Below are 25753 nucleotides of genomic sequence, written 5' to 3'. Positions count from 1 at the left end.
TTGACATGCTGCGGAAAATACAACGCAGCGTTTCTGCACGGAATTTTCCGCACCATGGGCACAGCGGATTTGGTTTTCCATAGGTGTACATGGGTGTACGGATCCGCGGCCAATCCGCTGCGGATCCGCGGCCAATCCACTGCGGATCCACGGCCAATCCGCTGCGGATCCGCAGCCAAATCCGCACATGCCATAACCCTAACCCTACCCCTAACCCTAACCCTACCTGTAACCCTAACCCTACCCCTAACCCTACCCGTAACCCTAACCCTAGTTCTAACCCTAACCCTAGTGGTAAAATAAAAAAAAATAAAAAAAAAATATTTTCTTTATTTTTTTATTGTCCCTACCTATGGGGTGATAAAGGGGGGGGGTTATTTATTATTTTTTTTATTTTGATCGCTGTGATAGAACCTGTCACAGCGATCAAAATGTACTTTTAACGAATCTGCCGACTGGCAGATTCGGCGGGCGCACTGAGCATGCGCCCGCCATTTTGGAAGATGGCGGCGCCCAGCGAGGAGGCGGACGGACACCGGGAGCCTCGGTGAGTATAAGGGGGGGGAGATCGGGGCACGGGGGGGGCGTCGGAGCACAGGGGGGTGGCACAGCAGCACGGGGGGAGCGGGCAGGAGCACGGGGCAGCGGAGCACAGCACCGAGGGGACCGGACCCCATAACGGAGCGGTGGGGGGGCGATCGGTGGGGTGGGGGGGGGGTTACATTAGTGTTTCCAGCCATGGCCGATGATATTGCAGCATCGGCCATGGCTGGATTGTAATATTTCACCAGTTTTTCAGGTGAAATATTACAAATCGCTCTGATTGGCAGTTTCACTTTCAACAGCCAATCAGAGCGATCGTAGCCACGGGGGGGTGAAGCCACCCCCCCTGGGCTGAAGTACCACTCCCCCTCTCCCTGCAGATCGGGTAAAATAGGAGTTAACCCCTTCACCCGATCTGCAGGGACGCGATCATTCCATGATGCCACATAGGCGTCATGGGTCGGATTGGCACAGGTTTTCATGACGCCTATGTGGCGTCATGGGTCGGGAAGGGGTTAATAACAAGCTAGTTCAAATGTATATAGTCCATCAATGCTACCTGACACTTAGGAGGTTATATAAAACTAGATAGAGGCCTGATGCTATGGCATCAGGAGGGCAGGAATGTCGCGATAGGGGCAGGCCTTACAGCACTGAGAATCTCTCCCCCCCATGTGCTCACCCACCTATCCACTCTCTCTTTCCCCATGTGCTGACTTCTACCGTCTGTGCTCTCTTCTTTGACCTGTCTACCCCATGTGCTATCCCCCTTGTCTCCTGTCTCTCTCCTTCCTGTGCTGTATTCTCCTCTCATGTGCTGTCCCGTTTGAGCTGTCTCCCCCCTGTGCTGTCTCTCTCACCCCGGTGCGCTTTCTCTCTCCCCCGTCTGCTGTCTTCTCTCATGTCATCTCTTCTTTGACCTGTGTACCCCATGTGCTCTCGTACACAGACAGACACAGACAATTTTTAAAATGATCTTTCGTTTGTGGGAAAACCCTTTTAATGTAACTGACTTCCTCTGCCTGTAGACACGTCACGCATCTGCCGCCGAGATCAGAATTCAGAGATGAGCGGAATTCGCGCAGGCGCAGTAAATCAGACCGCTGGCATCTTTGTGCAGACAGATAGCGGCGGTCAGATTAAAACTGTGCATGCACTCCTACTGTACAAAGATGGCAGCTGTCAGTGAATCATTCGGCTGATCCCGGTGGCAGCGTGTTCATGACGGTGTTCCGCTAGTGGTGCCACGCAAGAGGCTGTGTATGGCGTATACAGTGTGTGTGTATGTGTGTGGTGCATACGGCGTATAAAGTGTGTGTTTTTGTGTGTGTGTGGTGCGTACGGCCTATACAGTGTGTGTGTGTGGTGCGAAGGTGTTCCGCTGGTGGTACTGCACAAGAGGCTGGTACCACCAGCAGTTTCCATATTGAGACTCCCATCACTTGGGTGTCCCAATATGGAGGTCGGTGAACTTCCGCCGCTTGGAATTCTGGGATCTGGACACATCTGGACAGAAAAGGATGTGAAGACATTACAAGGGAAGTATATATTAAGATGGGTACATCTACCACTGCAGATTCTCATGGGTGAGGGGAAGCGGAGGCAGATTTTATACACCTGATGAGGTATTGCCCTTCTATTGCAGACTATAGGAAAGCGTTCATAGCTATCCCTATTGAGATCAAACAACCCCCTGTACCACTCTGCCTTAATTGTGTTTATGAGGATTCCTTGCTGAGGAGACCTGGCCTCACTGCCCTCTCACTCTTCTCAGGGAAACATAGTTTTTGGCTCGCAAGGCTACCACCATGAGATGGATGGATAGAAGACCTCCGTGGATTTCACACTAGGTTAATATGGTAAATACTGCCGCTTCTTATGAGAGGGTGGTATATAAAAATATACATTGATATTAAAAATTTGATATGTATGGAAGCCTTGGTTTGATTCCTCTTTGACTCACATTAGTTTCCAGGTGACAAGTGAGAAGTGGACAGTGGGATGGGGTTTAATTTGATTGATGCTAGGTTCGTCCAGGTTCAGGGCCTCAATCTACATACACTGTCCAGACCTATACCCATTATAGCAACCGACTCAACACCCTTGAGAGAGGGGTATATTACTTAAGTCGTCTGAGGGTTACATCTACAGGTAGGGGCTAAGCACTCAAAATGTAATGATTGCTAGAGGGTCTGCCCTCTCCTGTGGTTCTTGGGCTAACTTGGCTCACTCTGCACAACCTTGTGTTAGATTATCAGACTCGGGAGGTGGTAAAATGGAGTGAATATTGTCAAGAACACTGCTGGGGCATCTGGCTTCAAGGGTAGATACCCAGTCTGTGCTTAAACCCCTGTCTGACCTTGGGGATGTGTGTTTGGAGCAGAGGTGCCAAGAATTTCCTCCCCATCATCCTTATGACGTTAATCTTGTCCTTGAGGCCAAACTGTCAAAGAGCAGACAATATAATATCTCTGGTCCAGAGAGACAGGCCATGAAGGACTATATCGCGGAAAGTTTGGCAAAGGGTCATATCAGACCATCCTCATCCCCCATTGCTGCATGGTTTTCAATTATAAAGAAGAAAGACAGTGGGCTATGACCCTGCCTAGATTTGCGCAAACTCAATCAGATTACAGTCCAGGATCCATATCCGCTCCCTCTCATGCCGGACCTCTTTAGATTGTAGGAGCAAAATGGTTTTCTAAACTGGATCTCAAGGGAGGGGGGGCGTATAATTTCATTCATATTAAAGAGGGGGGGGGGGGGTGAGTGGAAAACAGCTTTCAATAAGCCTGAGAGACACCATGAAAACCTTCTGATACCATTTGGGTTGACTAATGATTCCGCCGTCTTTCAGCACTTTGTAAATTACATCTTTAGCCACCTGGTAGGTAGATTTGTCGTAATCTATCTTGATGTCAAATTAATTTATTCACCTGACCTTGAGTCACATTAGGTACATGTCAGGCAGGTCTTACAGATACACAGAGACAATAAATTATTTGTCAAACCAGAGAAATGTTTTTTCTCGATTGAGTAGATCCCTTTTCTATGATATTTTTTTATCGTGAATTGGTTTTCGCATGGATCCGGCAAAACTCCTGGTGGTACTGGATTGGGATTGTCCTGAGGATTTTAAGGTGTTACAAAGGTTTTTGGATTTTGGTAAATACTACAGTAAGTTCATCAAATACTTTTCTGTAGTGGCCAAATCTCTGATGGATATGACCAGAAAGGGACAGGCTTTACCAAATAGTCCAGTCCAGTCAGGGAGGCGTTTGATACCTTGAAGGAGTATTTTGCATCTGTGCCGATTCTAATACATCCTGAAGTCACTAAGTCATTTATTGTAGAAGTTGACGCATTTGAAGTGGAGGCTGTATCGTCCCAGGGTGCGTCTCAAGGTAAATGACGTCCATGTGCATACTTTTCTAAAAAACTGTTACCGGTGGAGAAAAATTATGACATTGGTAACATGGAACTCTTGGTAATCAAGTGGACCTTTGAAGAGTGGCGTCATTTTCTGGAGGGGGCAGTTCATGGTAACACAGATCATAACAATTTAGTACATCTTGAGTCTGCGAAACATCTAATGCCTAAACAGGCAAGATGGGCATTGTTCTTCACCAGGTTTAACTTTTTTGATACATATAGGTCGGGGAACAAGAACATTAAGGCAGATGCCTTATCTCGTTTTCCTGGAGGTGGAGATAATTGTGAACCAGTTCCTATAATACAAAAAGGTTGGTCATTGCGTCTATATGCTCCAATCTTCCGAAAGAGGTTATTGAGGCTCAAAGGGATGCCCCTGCTGCCTGTCCATTAGGTAAAATATTCGTACAGAGTCTTAACACCCTATACTTCTCCCTATGCCATGTCCCCTGATGACACTCTGGTTCAGTAAACATAATCAAGAAGCAACTGCATCTTCAACTGCTGCCGTCGCATTTCCTTGACACAAATCTGCATCAGGAGTCGGTGATAGAAGTAGTGTGAGTGACACCCGTGAGACCCATTCAATAGGAGCAGAGCTGCAGCGTCTGAAGATAGGTCATGAGGGATGAGCGAGTATACTCGTTGCTCGGGTGGTCTCTGAGTATTTGTAAATGCTCGGAGATTTAGTTTTTGCTGACACAGCTACATGATTTATGGCTGCTAGCCAGCCTGAGTATATGTGGGGATTTCCTGGTTGCTAGGAAATCCCCACATGCAATCAAGCTGTCTATCAGCTGTAAATCATGCAGTTGAGGCAATGAAAACTAAATCTGTGAGCACTTACAAATACTCAGAGACCACCTGAGGGTGCTCGGGAACCCGAGCAATGAGTATACTCGCTCATCACTATGAGTCATCAATATCTATCTATCAACGCCTTTAATAAACCAGTGCCCACAATTTATGTCGGGTAGTCAGCTTGCACAGTTTCTGGAAAAGAACACATTTTGTGATATAAGAACTTCAATGAGTGAGTCTCATTGCTATGCTCATTGCTAAAGCTGTGATTGCTGTTCCCCAGTATTGCGCCCCTTGAGCTCCCTACAACTGTCCATCACAGCAGAAAACTATTGTTTATCCCACATTTTTTCCAAGTCCATATATGTTGAAAGGACACAAATTGCTATGAACGCAGATGGGAGATACTCAGGACTCAGATCCCCAACAATCACAATTTATGATTTATTATTATTATTATTATTATTATTATTATTTATATAGCACCATTGATTCCATGGTGCTGTACATGAGAAGGGGTTACATCAAAATACAAATATCACTTACAGTAAGCAAACTAATAATGACAGACTGGTACAGAGGGAAGAGGACTCTGCCCTTGCGAGCTTACATTCTACAGGATGGTGGGGGAGGAGGCAGTAAGCCGGGGGTTGCAGTAGCTCCGATGGTGTTGAGGTTGCCGTTTGGTCATTACAGGTTGCAATTATCACTACATGTTCTAAAAACATGTTATTTCTATTTCAGGAGGATGATAAAGGGCTGTCCTAAATAACTGGCACTGCTTATCTTAGGTAAACAATGGACTGAAACAGTCAATATCAAACACTATGTGAGATAAAAATGTATATTTTGGTATCATGAGAGGCTGGAGCATAATTAAAGGGATCTTATCAGGTCCCAAAATGCTATTAAACCACCATCAATAGATTGTGCAACCTTATTCCTGCATTAAAATAATCTGTTTCTTGCGCCATTTTATTGTAGTGTACATTTTTTTAGCTGCAGCAACAAGGAGCCAACACAGGCGCTTGCGCAGTAGCCAAATGGCGGCGGCAGTGCCGGGAATTGAGGCGCGAGTTTCTCGCATTGCAGTTGCAAGTGTGACACCGTCCTAACAGATGATTGCTGGATATGGCTATGTTCACATGTCCAGTAATCATCCGTTTAAATGGATCCAGCATTAACTTTTTTGTCTGGCTAAAAAAAGAAAGAACTGATTTCAACTGGATCTGTTTTTTTTTTACTTTGAAGTCTATGGAAAACGAACCTGTTAACCATCCGTGTGTTTTTTTTTCACTAGAAAAGGATCAGTATTTTGCTTACCAGAATAGTTTCAACTAGATGATTACTTGATCGCTCACATGTCCAGTTGTTTACAGTAAATATTTATTTTTCCATCTCCATCTCCAGTAAGCAAAAGATGGATCCTTTTCAAACTGGAGAAAACAAGATGGATATTTAACTGATCCGTTTTCCGTAGACTTCAATTGTCAAAAAATGAATCCAGTTGAAATCAGCTTCAAGTGGACAAAAAAGTTGTATCTTTTTTATGTGAACGGATTGCTACTGGATCTGTTCTGATGATTACTGAAAAATATTTAGAATTGAGAGTCCTCAGTGGTTGATACCTTTTAATGGCTAACTGAAAAGATGGTAACAAATTGCAAGCTTTCAAGACTACTCCGCAGGGCCGGCCCGAGAGATTACGGTGCCCTAGGTGAAACTATTTTGTTGCGCCCCTACTACTTTTAACATACCTCCCAACTTTTGAAGATGGGAAAGAGGGACAAAGTTTGCGGCGCGCTAAGCGCGCCGCGGCAAATTTTAGGCCACACCTCTGACCACACCCATTCATAACTAGCCACACCCATATCCACATCCTAACCACACCCATTTAGCACTGCTGATCACACTGTTTCATAAAGAATAATTATAAACAAAAAAATATGGCCACACATGATGCTCCATACTGTATAATGGCCACACATGATGCTCCATACTGTATAATGGCCACACATGATGCTCCATACTGTATAATGGCCACACATGATGCTCCATACTGTATGATGACCCCACATGATGCTCCATACTGTATAATGCCCACACATGATGCTCCATACTGTATAATGACCGCACATGATGCTCCATACTGTATAATGACCGCACATGATGCTCCATACTGTATGATGACCCCACATGATGCTCCATACTGTATAATGGCCACACATGATGCTCCATACTGTATAATGGCCACACATGATGCTCCATACTGTATATTGACCGCACATGATACTTCGTACTGTATAATGGCCACACATAGCTACTCCTACACACGCGGCTGCGCTCCGTACACACGCGCTCCGCTCCATACACCTCATACACATTCAGCTCCACTCCACACACCTTTTGCCTTTTGAAAAGATTTTTTTATAATTTTTTCTATTTTTTCTCTGGCGCCCCCCCTAGGGCCGGTGCCCTAGGCGGCCGTCTAGTTCGCCTATACGTTCGGGCCAGCCCTGCTACTCCGGTCTCTTCATCAGGCATAGACCTGAGTTGTGTCCTAAGCTTGCAATTTGTTACCATCTTTTCAGTTAGCCAATAAAAGGTAGCAACCACTGAGGACTCTCAATTCCAAATATTTTTCTATCTACTGGCTAACACGGTACCAAGATATATATATCTTTCCTGTATCTGATGATTACTGCACATAACAGCTCTAGGCTTTAGCCCACAGCTATAAAACCTGGAACTGCTTCCCTCTCTGTGAATAAACGAATGGCACTGAGACTGACGGGGAGTCGGTGGGCCCCCTCCCTCCCGGCACTGAGACTGACGGGGAGTCGGTGGGCCCCCTCCCTCCCGGCACTGAGACTGACGGGGAGTCGGTGGGCCCCCTCCCTCCCGGCACTGAGACTGACGGGGAGTCGGTGGGCCCCCTCCCTCCCGGCACTGAGACTGACGGGGAGTCGGTGGGCCCCCTCCCTCCCGGCGCTGAGACTGACGGGGAGTCGGTGGGCCCCCTCCCTCCCACGCTGGCCATGTTGTGTCAGGTAGTGGCAGTGTTGAGTGCATTAACCCAGCCCTGCCGCTTCATTAGCATCTGCTGCTCGCTACTGCAGGACTGTAGGGTGGAGGGGGGGAAAGAGACAGACACACGGAGCAGGCGAGGGAGAGACACCCAGAGGAGGGGGAGAGACCGACGGAGCAGGCGGGAGAGACACACACACACACATCCACGGGAGAGGGACACACACAGGCGGGAGAGACTCGCACACAAGGGAGGGGGGATGGCCAGATCTCATTAGACAGGCGGAGCGGACATTTTGTGATCCATTACAGGATCTGGATGAGCGGAGAGAGAGGTCGCGGAGCCGCGCTGCACCGTGTCCGGCCGGGAGACGCGCCTGCTGCGGGATAGAGCGGCGCCGAAACGTTGGATCGCGGCTAGAACGTTGGGGAAACCTTGTATCCGCGGCGCGCAACATTGTATCAAGGCTCGAGCGCTGGGGAAACATTGTATCCGCGTCCTCTAAACTGCGATCCTCAGCGAATCCCGCCGGGGAATCCACCCAGGGAGCAGCTGCCACTTGTCCTATCCCCCTTCCCCCCTCTCCTAGAGCTCCAACAGCCCCCGGAGGGGCCCCTGCTCCCGCCTGGTTCTCCTTCCTCTCCCTGGAGTGTATTTTTTTCCCTTCTGTGCAAGTCCAGGACTCGTGGAGCCGCCATTTTTCCCCCTGTGTGACACATGAACATGGCATTGCCGCAGAGCCCGGGATCTGAGCGCTCCCCCAGCCTGGAGGACGGGTAAGAGGGGTGCCGGGGGACTCTTCTGGGGATCTGTTGGTAGTCTAGATCTTTCTTTTTTTTTTTGGTGCAATAAATCACTGTAGTGGCGGGCTGTAGATGTCAAGAATCGTGGTGACATGGAGTGACAGCTAGGTCAGCTCCTATTTTTTGGGAGGTTCTGCAGCAGCTGAAGGGTATTCCTACACTGACCTCTGGTGGAAGAGTGAATTAGCCAGTGCTGGTGGTTCCTTCTCTGGTCGTGGGTGGACCTGAATTGGTTGGGATCAGATTGTACATGGGGATTGTCCAAGGTCATCTAGAGTTGACATTAGGTTGTCCCATGGCTGGGGCTTCAGTCCTCCCTGCAGCCACAATGCAGACCTTTTCTTGTCTGGCTGCTCTAAGTTGCAGGTTAAGTGGAGCTAGAGAGGCTTTCTGTAAGGAGCTCTGAGGTCTCAGATCAGGAGCAGTCATGTCAAAAGCTTCTCTTATTAATGGTTCCAGAAAAGAAGACGACAGACAGTCATTTCAAGAAAGTCAAGAGTGTGTGTGTGGTGCTAATGGCTTGTGGACACCAGCATGGAGGCAACCATAGCTTCCTTCTCACAACATAACCTTTCCTCTGCTCTACAGACCCAGCAATGACATGTGTACTGTAGCTGTGCCACCATATCATCATCAGCAGTGATTGCCTGCAGCCATCACATACCCTATCAGTACTGGGCTATTAGTTCTGCTTTATACTGACTGTCTAGTGAGGACAGGCTAATGAGTGTGAAGGAAAAAACCTGAATGTTTGCTGACTGTCCTTAACTTTGTTGTTCTTGGTTTTAATTTATTTTCTTAGATGCTGCTGACTTTGTAGTTATTGATTCCCGAGCTGTTTGTGTGTGTCTGTTATATGTAATGTGTGTAAAGTATATATAATGTGTGTTTACTATTTGTAACAGGTTTTAGACTGTTTGTTTACACACCTTTCCTTGAACCCCTAGAGGTCTGAAGCCCCCCCTGTCTTTGCTTTCCTTGGTTTTAGGGTTTGTTATTTACTATATAAACCCATTGGCACTTGTGGTTTTTGTTTAATAGGGGTCTCCTTTAAATCCATGTATATCTATATGTATTACAGACAGCAGCTGTGACAAGGATTTCCTATTGGTTTCCGCTTGCAGTAAAGTATACTGATAATCTCGCTGTTGATGTGAGCTTCTCCCAAGGCAGATAGAGCTTATTATTTGTATCCTGTGGAGAAGCAATGGGTAGCTCAAGCCTTGACAGGAACAAGAGAGCGAGAAAGCGCTCCAAATCGTCACCCCCTCCTCCTCCCTCTTCCCCTTTTGCCCTTGTGGTGGTGGTAGGACATCCTTTCGAGGCAAAATACAACCCACACGTGTGTAGGGATCATGCACTCATGTTTAAACCAGTCTAGAAAAACAATTGACAGGATACCACTTGTGTCTTGGCTCTCAGGGGTAGCACCCCCTGCTGTGTTTGGTTTTGACTGCTATATGAGCTGCCTGTCTCGGAGACCCCTAAAGTACACAGTGACATTTGCTCCATACTGTAAACCCTCCCTATGACCCCCTTACCTTACTCTAACCAGTCTTATGCTTATGTAGTTTGTTTCTCCTATTGAGATTTCTTATTTATGAGACTGTTTCTTATTTGTAAATAGAAAATTGATCGTAGTTTGGCCTCTGACACCTTCCCCTGCATGAATGGCCAGGCAGACCATACTCGGGACCCTTCTAGGGTGCCCTAAGGGCTTCCGATGCTGCTTTTATGTCCCACACCAAAAAAAAAAAAAAAAAATTAAAAAAACGGCATTTTTATGTTTTGAAGCCATTGGGATAATCATTTTGGTGCTTGAACTGTATATAAAATACACACGTAGACGTTGTGGATAATCTGAAAATCCACTACCTCAGTGTAGAGCCAATGTTGTTTGTTTTGATGGAAACACTGAAGTTCGTAAAATGAATCACTGGGAGGAGCGCTTATGGCCGTGCCAGACATGTGAAATTATTATAGATTTTGTGTCCAAAATGAATGTGTTTCATTACATTTGACAGCTGTAAAAATAACGGATCGGATCGCGAAATGTATTTGTTCGCCGTGACCCAGTCTCTTCAGTTTCTTCATGTTGTTTTTGCATTCTGTTCCTTGTGCGGCTGAAGACAGATCCTAAATGTCGGTTTGTCTCTCAGGGAGAAGGAGACGTTTCATCACGAAGTACTGTAATGGCCGCAAAGACTAAAATATGGACTTGATACCTGAATGATCTTTCTACCACCTGAAAATAGGAGGCCACTGGTACAGTTTTTACATTGGGACCCAGAAGCTTTAAGGAAGTGTTCCCCCAACGCCAGTCCTCAAAACCCATCAACAGATCGTTTTCCCGGATTTCCTTAGTATTACATAGGTGATGGAATTATTGCCTGTGTAGATACTTGTGCAATATTAAGGAAATCCTGAAAACATGACCTGTTGGTGGCTCTTGAGGACTGGAGTTGGGGAACATTGTCCTCCTAGTGGTTTTGTAAATGGTACCAGATACAATGTACCTCAATAGTATTGGCTTATTTTTCTTTTTTTTATGATTATTATGGTAATCCTTCCTAAAAAGTAGTTTTTTGGGGGCACAAATAAAGCAGAAGGTGGAAATAAATCTGATTGTCTGAGGTAGCGCATTCCAAGGATCTGGTGCAGCACAAGAAAAGTTGGAAGCTGTTGCTCTCATGTCGTTGATGGAATTATTTTCATTACTCAGAACTGGTATCATGACATTTTCCCTTTATTGACTAAGGCTACTTTCACACTAGCGTCGGGCTCGGCCCGTCGCGGTGCGTCGGGCCGAGGTCCCCGACGCTAGCGCTGTCTCCGCTGCACAACGGGGGCAGCGGATGCATTTTTCCAGCGCATCCGCTGCTCCATTGTGAGGTGCGGGGAAGTACGTGGAGGTGGGGGCGGAGTTCCGGCCGCACATGCGCGGTCGGAAAAAGCGGACCGTCGGGAGCAAAAAACGTTACATGTAACGTTTTTTGGTCCCGACGGTCCGCCACTGCACGACGCACCCGTCGCACGACGGGTGCGACGTGTGTAAATCCGTCGCAATGCGACGTCTAATATTAGGCTATGGGGAAAAAACGCATCCTGCAAACACTTTTGCAGGATGCGTTTTTTCGGCAAAACGATGCATTGCGACGGATTTCAAAAAACGCTAGTGTGAAAGTACCCTAACCGTGAGAGATGAGGTTCGTTTATCGTTTAAGGTCATTGGTTTTTAATAATCGGCCAAGCATCTATCACTTGACTGCACATTTGGACCACAGAAGTGGCATCCAGGTTTTGCTGTTGACTTTTGTAGAAGCTTTAAATAATCTCCTTCCCAAAAACATACGTTCATAGCCCTTGGACCATCTCAAATTGTCTTTTTAGCCATCTATAACTGAATGGTCACTACCTCTGCTTCTGCTTGAGTTGGTGGGATGCAAATAAGACTTTTCTGTCCTTGGAGCTTCATAACATAAGTTTTTTTTTTATTATTCTAAAAAATACATAAACACCCACTTCCTTGCCAATGCTAGCAGGCCAGATCCTTTTTTTGAAGGAACTCTTCATTTGTGGTACTGAACAATGTCTTGATGGCTCCTCTCTTAAATCCAAACCTTATGTAAGCAATTGGAGGTTGTAGGCATGCTCCTTTTGGTGCCTTTCTTCTAGAAATAATTCCATTTTTATCTTTATTTGGTATTATATAATCTCCAACCTATTTTGCCGTAAAAAAAAATGAACATTTCAAATCTTAGTGAGGGCCCTGCTCAAAGATCTTCCAGTCTGAGTTGTGAAGAAGGGTCAAGTGTTTGTTTTACACGCCGGTTAGGCCATCTTTTAGTGGTGGCCATAAAGCTGTATAAACCAGTTACTCCTCCAGTATCTGTCTATGCCTAATTATGAAGAACATTTGGGTGCAAGAAGTGTGGTGGACACTGAGTGAAGGGGTCAGGTTCTGAAAAGTAATTTAGAAAGCGAGTGGTGGGGTAACTGAGATAAGAAAAGTTATGGAAAGTGATGAGCTTGCAGAATAAGATGGATTTTGCATATAAAAGAGACTGTCTATGGTAACACATTCCGGAAAACTTGTCCAGCACAAGAAAAGTATTGAGGATTGGATGAGAGGTTGATATTTCGGAGGTTTGTCTTAGAGCATTACATGAATGTCGAACATGGATGGTGCAGAAGACAGATGTGGGAAGAAATAAATGACAGTACAGCCTTTTGGAAAGCTTTTTGAGTGAAAATGAACTCTAAAGTGAAGGAACAACTAGTTTAGTGGCTGGTGATGGAGAGAGACATCAGTGTAGTGGTTGGACAGAAAGATAAGCCTAGCTGCTGAACTTAGAATAAACTCAAGTGAAGGTGACCTCAATGTTTTTTCTTTTTCATGTTTTGATTTTTGTTCCACAACCTCCTATAACATTTGTAGAAGAAGAATAAAGGGTGTCGGCCCTTGACAACTAGTTAAGCTCTCACCTCTTTAAGAAGCATGAAAACAGCAACTTCGGTACTTTTGCTATGGAAAACTCTTTACAAATTTGATAAATTCCCAATCTCTTCTGATAAACATCAACTTTAACCTGCGCTAAGGCATCCTCTGACTAAAGATGTCTCCTGCTGTGCTTGGTGCAGTATTTTTCTACAAAAGATAGAATATGGTCTGGATAGTGTTGAGCAATAAGATTCGCGGGACCCTGACTTTGTGGGTGCCAGAATATTGCCCCCCAGACCTTCCCTTTCCTGTTGGAATCTCCATTGCCTTTTCTGATCTGTTGGCCAGGACCATATTGTGTATATGTGTTGGTCAACCCACAACAATGATGTTGCACTTGACCTACTAATTAAAAATGCTACCGATAGTATGAGGAGCTTCGCAGGGCACTGGTCTGACGCCTAGAGGTTTGCGCCTAGAGGTTTGCGCCTAGAGGTTTGCGCCTAGAGGTTTGCGCCTAGAGGTTTGCGCCTAGAGGTTTGCGCCTAGAGGTTTGCGCCTAGAGGTTTGCGCCTAGAGGTTTGCGCCTAGAGGTTTGCGCCTAGAGGTTTGCGCCTAGAGGTTTGCCCCTAGAGGTTTGCCCCTAGAGGTTTGCCCCTAGAGGTTTGCCCCTAGAGGTTTGCCCCTAGAGGTTTGCCCCTAGAGGTTTGCCCCTAGAGGTTTGCCCCTAGAGGTTTGCCCCTAGAGGTTTGCCCCTAGAGGTTTGCCCCTAGAGGTTTGCCCCTAGAGGTTTGCCCCTAGAGGTTTGCCCCTAGAGGTTTGCCCCTAGAGGTTTGCCCCTAGAGGTTTGCCCCTAGAGGTTTGCCCCTAGAGGTTTGCCCCTAGAGGTTTGCCCCTAGAGGTTTGCCCCTAGAGGTTTGCCCCTAGAGGTTTGCCCCTAGAGGTTTGCCCCTAGAGGTTTGCCCCTAGAGGTTTGCCCCTAGAGGTTTGCCCCTAGAGGTTTGCCCCTAGAGGTTTGCCCCTAGAGGTTTGCCCCTAGAGGTTTGCCCCTAGAGGTTTGCCCCTAGAGGTCCGCGAAAACTACTATTGGATTCATTATCAGCACTTGTGTCCACAAATTGCACAGAAATGACAAACTAAAGTCCAATATGCCACAATAGTATCCACTGATGGTCTCCTGACCAGTCCTTTTTGGCTTTCTCCATTCCTGGTCAGCCTAATTATTTCATGTTCTTCCCTGGTAACTTAACCCCTTAGTAAATTGTGGTCTGACTTTCCAAAAACCAAGAATTATACTGTGGGAAAGACGGTGGTAGCGACTACACCCAAGCTCCTTTTGGCACCCGGCCTGTTGGTTTTGCCACATTTTTTTCTTTCTCTTACTCTCAATAGATGTAATTGAAACCAGAAGTCTTTTCAGTGTATGGACAGCCAAGAAAGGGGGGAAATAATTTTTTTTTTTTTCTGCTGATGTTTTTTCAAGTTTCCGAAGTCTTTTTCCTGCCAAGAAGTACACTTATTGTTATTAACACGTTATCAATTTAAAGCATAAATTGTTTCAGATAACTCTTTCCTTGCAAGCAAACACTCGGCAGGGGGACGACGGGGCTTAGCTTCATCTTGCCTTGAGAAGATCTAGATATGAATTCATGTTATGTCCTAAAATAATACCAAACTAAGACGTCTATTAGCTGTTTGATACAGTCGTTGGCATCTTAAAGGGGATCCGTCATGAGGATTTTATACCTTAAACTAATGGCATCTAAGAACAGTCTCTTTAAGATCGATTACATTCATATCTTGATTTTAGAAATCCATTTTGGCGTTTCTCAGCAAACCGGTGGTGAAATGTTATGCAAAGTGCTTCAGGGTGTGACAGTGCACTTGCAGCTCTCCTTCCCTCATTCCCTTTTCACTGCCATCCTTCTATGTGACTGACAGGTCACTTTTGGTTGTGACCTGACTCCTCTCCTGACCAAGATCTCTCGTAAGTACTGTTGGTACCTGGGCCAGTGCTGGACCCAGCGAGACAACCTTTGAGAGTTAGGAGAGCAAGATCAATAAAACAAGTGATCAGTTAGTCAGAGTAGGCAGGCAACACGAGGGGCATAGAAAGGGCAGGAGAGCTGCAAGTGCACTGTCACACCTTGAAGCACTCATTTGCATAAGATTTTAATTCTGGATTGCTGAGAAACGCCAAAAGGGGTTTCTACAACAAAGGTCTGGATTTAATCAGCCTTAAAAGTGCCTGTACAGACCACAAACCAATGCTAAAACCCCCAATGACAGGTTCCCTTTAATGGATTTGAAATGTATTTAGTAGTGTGTGTCTCTTTTCATGCTGGTAACGTGAGGAATGAGGAAAGATGATGCAATTCCTCTGTTTTTCTGGACAATAGGTCACGATTGGTTAATATAAGTAAACATCTTTGTCAGCTCTGTAAAGAACCTGTCGAGAACTAAAGGCCCTTTAGGCTATGTTCATATGTTGATTTTTTTTTTCTGCGTTTTTCTTTTTCTTTTTTTTTTTTTTTTTTTGCAGAAAAAACTGCTGTCTTGGCAGTAAAAAAAAAAAAAAGCAGATTTTTGCCATGTATTTTTTAAAATTTTTTACACTTTTTTTTATTTTATTTTTTTGGCAGATTTTATGTGACGTTTGTCAACAGTACATGTTCAAATTTAGTTTTATGCAGTGAAAACGCTGCACAGATTCAGGTGTTTTTTTTTGTTTTGTTTTTTTTTTGCAATCTCACATTGCGTTCTATGGTGAAAAAAATGCTGCAGAGAAGAATAAAAATGTAAAAAAAAAAAAAACTGGCACATGATTTCTAAAATCTCATAGCTTTTGCTTTAAAAAGTGGGTTTTAATTTGCATAAAAACTCCGCAAAACTGCATATTGTGAACATGGCCTTAGATGCTCCAGTTTCATACCATTATCGAGCACCGATTGTTTTTATAAGAGTCAATCAGATCTCGTTTATAAGCTAGTTTGCGCAGGCGGCCAAAAAAACGAATGGGAACGGCAGGAACATCAATCCGATCGTCTTCTCCTCGTAGAGAGTCCTTTTTTCGGCAGCACTTCCTCTGTTTACATTGGGCGATGTGCTGCCGATAAGGATGATTCTTTATGTTGGAATAAATTCTGATCACCCTATAAATGAGCGTTTTTCTTGTGTGTCGGTGATGGCGGGCGTAAAAAAAAAAAAAATGCTTTCGTCGATTTATCAGCTCAACTTAATCAGCCTTTGCTTTGGTCTGGTCAAGTGTCTTGATAAATCGTAAGACTTATCGAACCTCTGTCCCCTTTTATAAGGGTTTTTGTTTTTTGGGTTTTTTTTTTTGCTAATGTCCAAAGACCACTTAGCCCAAGGCTGGCAAGAAACTCTAAACCACTATCCCGTGACTGCAGTTTTTCCTTTCCGCCTTATTCAGTTATAGGGATTTCGTACAGTGTTTAGTTTTTCATCTAGAACAGCCCCTTCCTACAAGGTATCTACGTAAAATGCTACCACGGCGGCTCTTGCCAGTTACATTGAAGGATCGGTCACACCTGAACTAAAGCCGGCCATACCCAGGAATTACCGAGAGCCATCTGTCCAGGCCCCATTCTCCCCCATATGCCTGAACGTTCTGCCTGGTTATGGTAATTGTGCTTCTGTTTTTAATGGGCAGAGGGGAGAGGGATGTAGGCAAACTCCTCCGAAAAAAGTCTTCCTGATCCTATTACCCCATGGTTTTTATCAGAGAAAATAACATTGTCAGAATTCTACAAACATCAGGTGGTGGCGGACTTTCATTGAACGTGTGTGGGGACACACTAGGATTATATGACTGGAAAGACGTACAACTGACCATTGAAAGCCAAATAATCTCCCAATATTTCACCCATAGCTCGGGAGAATAATGTCCAGCAGATTTCTCACTAAAGGTTCGTAGGGGTGACTATTGGTGATGAGCGATGTGTTCGGATTAGGTGTTATCTGAGCATGCTCGGGTTCTGAGTGACTTTGGCGTACTCCAAAAATGTTAGAGTCCCCGTGCCTGCACCTTATCCCACCATGTTCGCTCATCCCTACTGACAATGTATGAGCAATCTTATAGGGAATCTGTAATCAGGTTTTTATTACCCCATCTGAGAGCAACATGATGTAGGGGCAGAGAGCCTGATTTCAGCGATGTGTCACTTTGTGGATTGCTTGCTGTTTTTTATAAAATCCCTGTTTTCTCTGCTGGAGATCTAGCAGTTCTCTGAATGCTGATCTCTTTATAACCCCACCCACACCACTGATTGGCTGCTTTCTGCCGATGTACAGAGTATACAGAAAGCTGCCAATCACTGATGGGTCATCATAAATATAATAATAATAATAATAATAAATATGGAGGACTACAAGGCAGCTGGATTACTAGTCCTCTGATGATCTCCTGCTGATAAAACAGTGATATTATCAAAACTACAGCAAGCAAGTAAGTGATACAACGCTGGAATCGGGGTCTGGGCCTCATCATGCTATGCTCTCAGATTAGGTGGTTAAAACCTGTTGGCAGATCCAGTCTATACAGTGGGTTTAATGTTATGCAATGATCTACAATAAGTGAGGAAAACACAAAGGTGAACTTTCGACATTTTTAATGGCTGTTTTGTCCTCTTTAGCAGTGGAGACTTATTACACAGCATCTGATTTCCACTGACCACTTGTGAAGATCTCAGATAAGATCTTGCGGCTTTCTTTAGAGGTTTCAGTGATTGCATCAGGACAGTCTTGCACAAACAACAACGATCACACATCAAACTGAAAAACAAATTGCCATCGCTGTGTACATCGTGAGGTCGTCTTTCAGGCCCGGAACTTTGGTGTTGTCAGTGGACTTGTATATGACCGACCCAAATGTGGAACCCATTAGTTGGATCTTGAGGCCTTCATACAATTCCCATAGCTGTTGGCTGAAGGATCGTTTGGCCAAGCACAATCTCCCCCAACTCCTCCTTACACAGTAACGCCCTGATCATCCTCTCGTGTTCCAAAACGCAAAGTAATTCCCTGGAGAACAAAAGGATCAGTTGCTGAAATTCAGTGAGAAGGCCACCAGACGATGGAGACTTGGCCGATCCTGCCGATATCGGTGGGGTTGGCCGACTTTAGTCCGTGTGTGGACCCAAATCTCATATAACTTCCTCACCGGCTGTCGCAATATGGTGCCAATCCTTAAGTAGACAAACCACCCTTGATTTTTCCAATTTTTTATTTTTTCTTTCCCACCGAAGCCGGCCACAGCTGCCTTTTTAGATGTGTGAAATTTTGAGGATTTGGCCGGATCCATAAATGATTTTGTTACATAATGGCCTCTCGTTGCACAGTTGTATTTACTATGTGATTTACATGATCACTTTAATGTCCGGGCTGCGACCTTCAGTTTTTCTGCTCTTTAGTCTTCATGTAAAGAATACTTGATATTCCGCCTGACGCTCTTGCCATTTGTGAAGTGACAGCTGATTGTGCTACTTTATCATGAAATTCTCTGTTTTCGCGGCATTGCATTGAAGATGTGTGACCTTGGCTGAGATCCGGCACGTGGCTGGGGTACTGAGTGTACTGCGGTTTTACGGCACACTCGATATAAACATTCTGATTATGGGATCTTACTGAGAAGGCGCCTCGGTATCTGACCTTCATGTTCTCCATCTCGTCCTTATACTTCTATAGACATGGTAGACCTTTCATGGGTAGACGGATGTCTGTAGGAACCTGTTGAGACTTCCATGCAAATTGGAGAAAATTTGGCAGTTTTGGTAGGATCTGCTAAAAATCGAATGTTTGGGTGTTCCCTAACAGTTGATGTCGGGAGGAAGAGAAGCATCTAGTTTGTTGATTTAGTGGCCAATCCTTTTATTTGGCGGGGAGATGGCTTGCTGTGGCCACCTGATGGACAACACAAACTGCTGGGACTGTGTATGGACAAGTCAGAGGAGGTATCAGTGAGACGAGCGACAGAAATCTAATGGGTATGGCCAGCTTTTTAGGACTTACGAAGCCATTTTTTTTCAGAATTTGGAGGCCAGATTAAAAAAAACCCAAACCATTAAACGAAAATATCCCAAAAAGTTAGGACCTCCTAATAAGCACCTATCGATTAGATACAAGTTGATCAGAGTTTATGGTCCACAGGTGAGCAAAACTATGGGGCCAGAACAGTAGATAATGTTATCATCCAATGGGCCAGTGTGCTGCTGGAAACGATAATTTAATGGTTCACATTGACGTCATGTACGGGAACAAGAATTCATATTAATGCTCATTTGCCGATTATTGACACGTTTGCTTTAAAGGGAGCAACTCATTAGGATTGTGCTATTTAATCTGAGAGCATTATTCTGTTTGGGAGGAGACGCTGATTCCAGGGATGTGTCATTTGTACAGTCTAGTGTACTTTTCAATACAGTGAGTGTTTTATCAGCAGGAGCTTATCACTGCAGGACTAGGTATCATGTGCCAGGCAGTCCAGCTAATCTGTGTAACCCCGCCTCCCCAACACTGATTGGCTGCCTAATGACAAAGTGCACAGGAAGCTGCCAATAAGGGATGTGGGGGGGAGGATTATATTCCCACTGTGAGAAAACTGATTTTTATATCAAATCTACACGAAGTAGCCCAGTAAGGGATACATTGCCGAAATCAAGGTTTGTGCCCCTACATCATGCTGCTCTGAATTTCAGAGACATAAAAAAAAAAAAAAAACTGCTGACCTTCTCTTTAAGTATTTGTTTACTGGGCCAAAGTTGCGGTGATTGTATTAAAGAAGACTTTTCACTGGATTTTTTTAAAAATTAAACGGTTTCCTCCTCCAATTGGGGCTGCTCCACTCTGGAATGGAGAGAAGAGAAAAATAAATAAAATAGAATGATTTTTCCAAAGTCCTTCCCCCATGAGTAATAAGGATGCAAATATTCCCTACAACCAACTAGGTGTGTTCCACAGAACCTCTCTGTAGGAGCAACTGTGTTTTAATTGGCCAGCATCAAAGGGGAAAAAGGAAACGCCCCAGAGGAGTTCTGTAGAATACGCCCCATTGGTTGAGGGGAATACTTGAAGCATTATTAGCAGGGAATATAACTTTGGTACAGAGGGTTACAGAATAAAATGAATAACTATTCTAGAATCAGTAGAGTGGAAGCAATCGGAGGACGTAATTCCAGTTTAAATAAATAAAAATGAAGTGACTATCCTATTTAAAGGGGTAGTTTCGTAAAAAGAAAAAAAAAATGTACCAGTAGGCCTTTTCCCTGCATGACCCCAGAGCAACCATCGTGTATTGCTGGGTGATTGTTACATGTGGTGGTCTAGAACCACAGAATAGGGGCTTGTACTTGGGTTTGCGTAAGAAACAGGTCCCAAAGGAAGACCCCTCTCTCCCCATTGCGCCTTTAAGAGAAAACCCTTTAAATCCAGCCATTGGTAAAGAACTGGCTATATGGATAAAGAGTGAAATATTATTTTGCCTCCCTCCATGTAATGTGTCGGTTGCTTCGTGCATCCCAACAACCTTTGTAACAATGAGAACACTTGGCCGTTAATGATTTACACAGTCGTACAGGTAAACACGTCGCGTCAGCCGCTCCACATGACCGTCCCAGGTGATACCGCCGCTCATGGACGCAGTGACCTGACATTATAGCTCAGCTTTTCCTTTTTGTGATGTGTCTAAACATTGAGGTGAGAAGCGGGTGACTCAGACAGCGAGCGAGCGCCTTCCTCCTGAACCAGATCAATCTGGCTGGGTATAGTGCTGCTGCAGCAGAGCTGGTGACTGCTGCTGTTTGTCCTTGTTTTCTTCTGACCTTTCCTAAATTGCCTTTCTGTTTAATGCAGTGTAGGGTATATGCATAGCCGTTAACTCCTGCATGGCCGGTCTCTTCTTCAGAGTGATTCTTCACACTGCATCGTATGGTAAACCTCATAGGAAACCTTTTATGTCATGGATTTAGTAGAGGGCATTTTATTTTCCAGTTACGCCCCAGGACAAAGCGATGACTTCTTACTCGATTCATCGTGGCAGGATCCTTATCCTGTGCTATAATACTGTTCACTTTATATGAGCTGCCAATTGTAGCGGAGGAAGGCAAGTGACAGTGGCTCTATGGTCCTTTCTAAAAAATAAAAAATGGGTTGTCATTTTTTCATAGTTTCTCACGACAATGGTTGAATAACCAAGATGTACATAGTCCTGTCCTATATAGACCGGAATAAAACTACTATGTTACTATGCGCACGAATCTACTATATAATTGTCTAAGGGGTACTTCTGTCTGTCGGCAACTAACGTAACGGTTATTCATTACCTGATTGGTCGTGCCAGCTGCCTGTCATGGCTGTCGCGACCAATCAGCGACGGGCACAGTCCAATTAGTCCCTCCCTACTCCCCTACAATCAGTGCCGGCCGGCCGCTCCATACTCCCCGCAGTCACGGCTCACACAGGGTTAATGTCAGCGGTAACGGACCGCGTTATGCCGCGGGTAACTCACTCCGTTACCGCCGCTATTAACCCTGTGTGACCAAGTTTTTACTATTGACGCAGCCTATGCAGCATCAATAGTACAAGGATCTAATGATAAAAAAAATTAAAAAAATCATTATATACTCACCTTCTGCCCCCTTTCCCGTTCCTCGCCACCGTCCGGTAACCGCTCTGTGCAAGCCGCAGGTTCCGGTAGCAAGGATCGTATGGAAGAAGGACCTGCCATAACGTCACGGTCATGTGACCGCGACGTCATCACACCCTGGTACCAGAAGCTGCCGCCTGTACCGCGCACAGGCGACAGAACAACAATGTAGTATGTAGCCCAGCCACGTAGTATGTAGCCCAGCCACGTAGTATGTAGCCCAGCCACGTAGTATGTAGCCCAGCCACGTAGTATGTAGCCCAGCCACGTAGTATGTAGCCCAGCCACGTAGTATGTAGCCCAGCCACGTAGTATGTAGCCCAGCCACGTAGTATGTAGCCCAGCCACGTAGTATGTAGCCCAGCCACGTAGTATGTAGCCCAGCCACGTAGTATGTAGCCCAGCCACGTAGTATGTAGCCCAGCCACGTAGTATGTAGCCCAGCCACGTAGTATGTAGCCCAGCCACGTAGTATGTAGCCCAGCCACGTAGTATGTAGCCCAGCCACGTAGTATGTAGCCCAGCCACGTAGTATGTAGCCCAGCCACGTAGTATGTAGCCCAGCCACGTAGTATGTAGCCCAGCCACGTAGTATGTAGCCCAGCCACGTAGTATGTAGCCCAGCCACGTAGTATGTAGCCCAGCCACGTAGTATGTAGCCCAGCCACGTAGTATGTAGCCCAGCCACGTAGTATACAGCACAGCCACGTAGTATATTGCCCAGCCACGTATGTCACAGGTTAAAAAATAAACATACTCACCTTCCGATCCGAGGGCCCCTTGTAGTTCTAACATACTCACCATACTTGTAGTTCTGTCGCCTGTGCGCGGTACAGGCGGCAGCTTCCGGTACCAGGGTGTGATGACGTCGCGGTCACATGACCGTGACGTCATGGCAGGTCCTTCTGCCATACGATCCTTGATACCGGAACCTGCCGCTTGCATAGAGCGGTTACCGGAGGGTGGCGAGGAGCAGGAAAGGGGGCAGAAGGTGAGTATATAATGTTTTTTTTTAATTATTATTTTTAACATTAGATCCTTTTACTATTGACGCTGCATAGGCAGCGTCAATAGTAAAAACTTGGTCACACAGGGTTAATAGCAGCGGTAACGGAGTGAGTTACCCGCGGCATTACGCGGTCCATTACCGCTGGCATTAACCCTGTGTGAGACGTGACTGCGGGGAGTATGGAGCGACTGCCCGGAACTGACTGCAGGGGAGTAGGGACGGACTAATCGGACTGTGCCCGTCACTGATTGGTCGCGGCAGCCATGACAGGCAGCTGGCGAGACCAATCAGCGAATGAATAACCGTGACGGAAGTTGCCGACAGACAGGACGGAAGTGACCCTTAGGGGCAGTATTATCTACTATATAATTGTCTATGTGCAAGAATATAACTACTATAATACTGCTCCCTATGTACAAGAATATAACTACTATAATACTGCCCCTATGTACAAGAATATAACTACTATAATACTGCTCCTATGTACAGGAATATAACTACTATAATACTGCCCCTATGTACAAGAATATAACTACTATAATACTGCCTCTATATACAAGAATATAACTACTATAACACTGCTCCTATGTACAAGAATATAACTACTATAATACTGCTCCTATGTACAAGAATATAACTACTATAATACTGCTCCTATGTACAAGAATATAACTACTATAATCCTGCCCCTATGTACAAGAATATAACTACCATTCCACTGAAACTGCGCTAACTAAGGTCACCAATGACCTCTTAACCGCCAAGAGCAAGCGACACTACTCTGTTCTCCTCCTCCTCGACCTGTCGGCTGCCTTTGACACAGTGGACCATTCCCTATTATTACAGACCCTCTCATCCCTTGGCATCACAGACTTGGCCCTATCCTGGATCTCATCATACCTAACAGACCGGACATTCAGCGTCTCCCACTCACACACCACCTCCTCACCTCGCCCCCTCTCTGTCGGAGTCCCACAAGGTTCAGTCCTTGGGCCCCTGCTCTTCTCCATTTACACCTTTTGGCCTGGGACAGCTCATAGAATCTCATGGCTTTCAGTATCACCTCTATGCTGATGACACACAGATCTACTTCTCTGGACCAGATATCACCTCCCTACTAACCAGAATCCCTCAATGTCTGTCCACTATTTCATCCTTCTTCTCCGCTAAATTTCTGAAACTTAACATGGACAAAACAGAATTCATCATCTTTCCCCCATCTCACGTGACCCCCCCAACGAACCTATCCATTACAGTAAATGGCTGCCCACTCTCCCCAGTCCCACAAGCTCGCTGCCTCGGGGTTATCCTTGACGCTGATCTCTCCTTCAAACCACATATCCAAGCCCTTTCCACTTCCTGCCGACTTCAACTCAAAAATATTGCACGAATCCGTTCATTCCTCAATCAAGAATCTGCAAAAACCCTAGTCCATGCCCTCATCATCTCTCGCCTTGACTACTGCAACCTCCTGCTCTGTGGCCTCCCCTCAAACACTGTCGCACCCCTCCAATCTATTCTAAACTCTGCTGCCCGACTAATCCACCTGTCCCCCCGCTATTCTCCGGCCTCTCCCCTCTGTCAATCCCTTCACTGGCTCCCCATTGCCCAGAGACTCCAGTACAAAACCCTAACCATGACGTACAAAGCCATCCACAACCTGTCTCCTCCTTACATCTGTGACCTCGTCTCCCGGTACTTTCCTACACGCAACCTCCGATCCTCACAAGATCTCCTTCTCTACTCCCCTCTTATCTCCTCTTCCCACAATCGTATACAAGATTTCTCTCGCGTATCACCCCTACTCTGGAACCCTCTACCACAACACATCAGACTCTCGCCCACCATCGAAACCTTCAAAAAGAATCTGAAGACCCACCTCTTCCGACAAGCCTACAACCTGCAGTAACCACCGATCGACCAAACCACTGCATGACCAGCTCTATCCTCGCCTACTGTATTCTCACCCATCCCTTGTAGATTGTGAGCCTTCGCGGGCAGGGTCCTCTCTCCTACTGTACCAGTTATGACTTGTAGTGTTCAAGATTATTGTACTTGTTTTTATTATGTATACCCCTCCTCACTTGTAAAGCGCCATGGAATAAATGGCGCTATAACAATAAATAATAATAATAATAATACTATATTACTGCCCCTATGTAGAAGAATATAACTACTATAATACTGCTCCTATGTACAAGAATATAACTACTATAATACTGCCCCTATGTACAAGAATATAACTACTATAATACTGCTCCTATGTACAAGAATATAACTACTATAATACTGCCCCTATGTACAAGAATATAACTACTATAATACTGCTCCTATGTACAAGAATATAACTGCTATAATACTGCTCCTATGTAGAAGAATATAACTACTATAATACTGCCCCTATGTACAAGAATATAACTACTATAATACTGCTCCTATGTACAAGAATATAACTGCTATAATACTGCTCCTATGTAGAAGAATATAACTACTATAATACTGCCCCTATGTACAAGAATATAACTACTATAATACTGCCCCCTATGTACAAGAATATAACTACTATAATACTGCCCCTATGTACAAGAATATAACTACTATAATACTGCTCCTATGTACAAGAATATAACTACTATAATACTGCCGCTATGCACAAGAATATAACTACTATAATACTGCCCCTATGTACAAGAATATAACTACTATAATATAATACTGTCCATTATGGAAACTTTGTGAAGTATATCGCCCGTGTAAATATAGTAGATCGGTTTTATTGAGGTGTTTAATATTATGAAAAGACTAAAGTTTCCCTGTTATGTGACAGAAGCAGCGTTCCTGATGTATATATAAACTGTCATTATTCATTGCGTCCCTGCGCTCGCTGTGTACACAAGTTCCTCCTATAGGCGTTATCCGTGTCTGACCTCGCTCCCGCCTCGCCTGCGTTGCTGACCTCAGGCTTTTCTCCAGACATTGACCACGATTCTCCTGTTTTGTTGTTGGGAAAGTACTAGAAAGTTACAGGAGAAGG

The 25753-nt window shown here is 45.1% G+C and overlaps 1 protein-coding gene across 1 annotated transcript in view; it reads left to right on the top strand.

The window, feature by feature from the left end:
• Positions 1-7859: 7859 nt before the first annotated feature.
• The window catches only part of SETBP1 (SET binding protein 1), a 210689-nt gene continuing 192795 nt past the window's right edge, over positions 7860-25753 (top strand). The window contains exon 1 of the mRNA XM_077283847.1: positions 7860-8580. The gene's annotated coding sequence lies outside the window, so the exon portion shown is untranslated. The remainder of the gene's footprint in view (positions 8581-25753) is intronic.

The sequence above is a fragment of the Ranitomeya variabilis genome, chromosome 1, assembly GCF_051348905.1.
Source record: "Ranitomeya variabilis isolate aRanVar5 chromosome 1, aRanVar5.hap1, whole genome shotgun sequence".
Classification (NCBI taxonomy): Eukaryota; Metazoa; Chordata; class Amphibia; order Anura; family Dendrobatidae; genus Ranitomeya; species Ranitomeya variabilis.
This window is presented reverse-complemented; position numbering and strand designations above follow the sequence as displayed.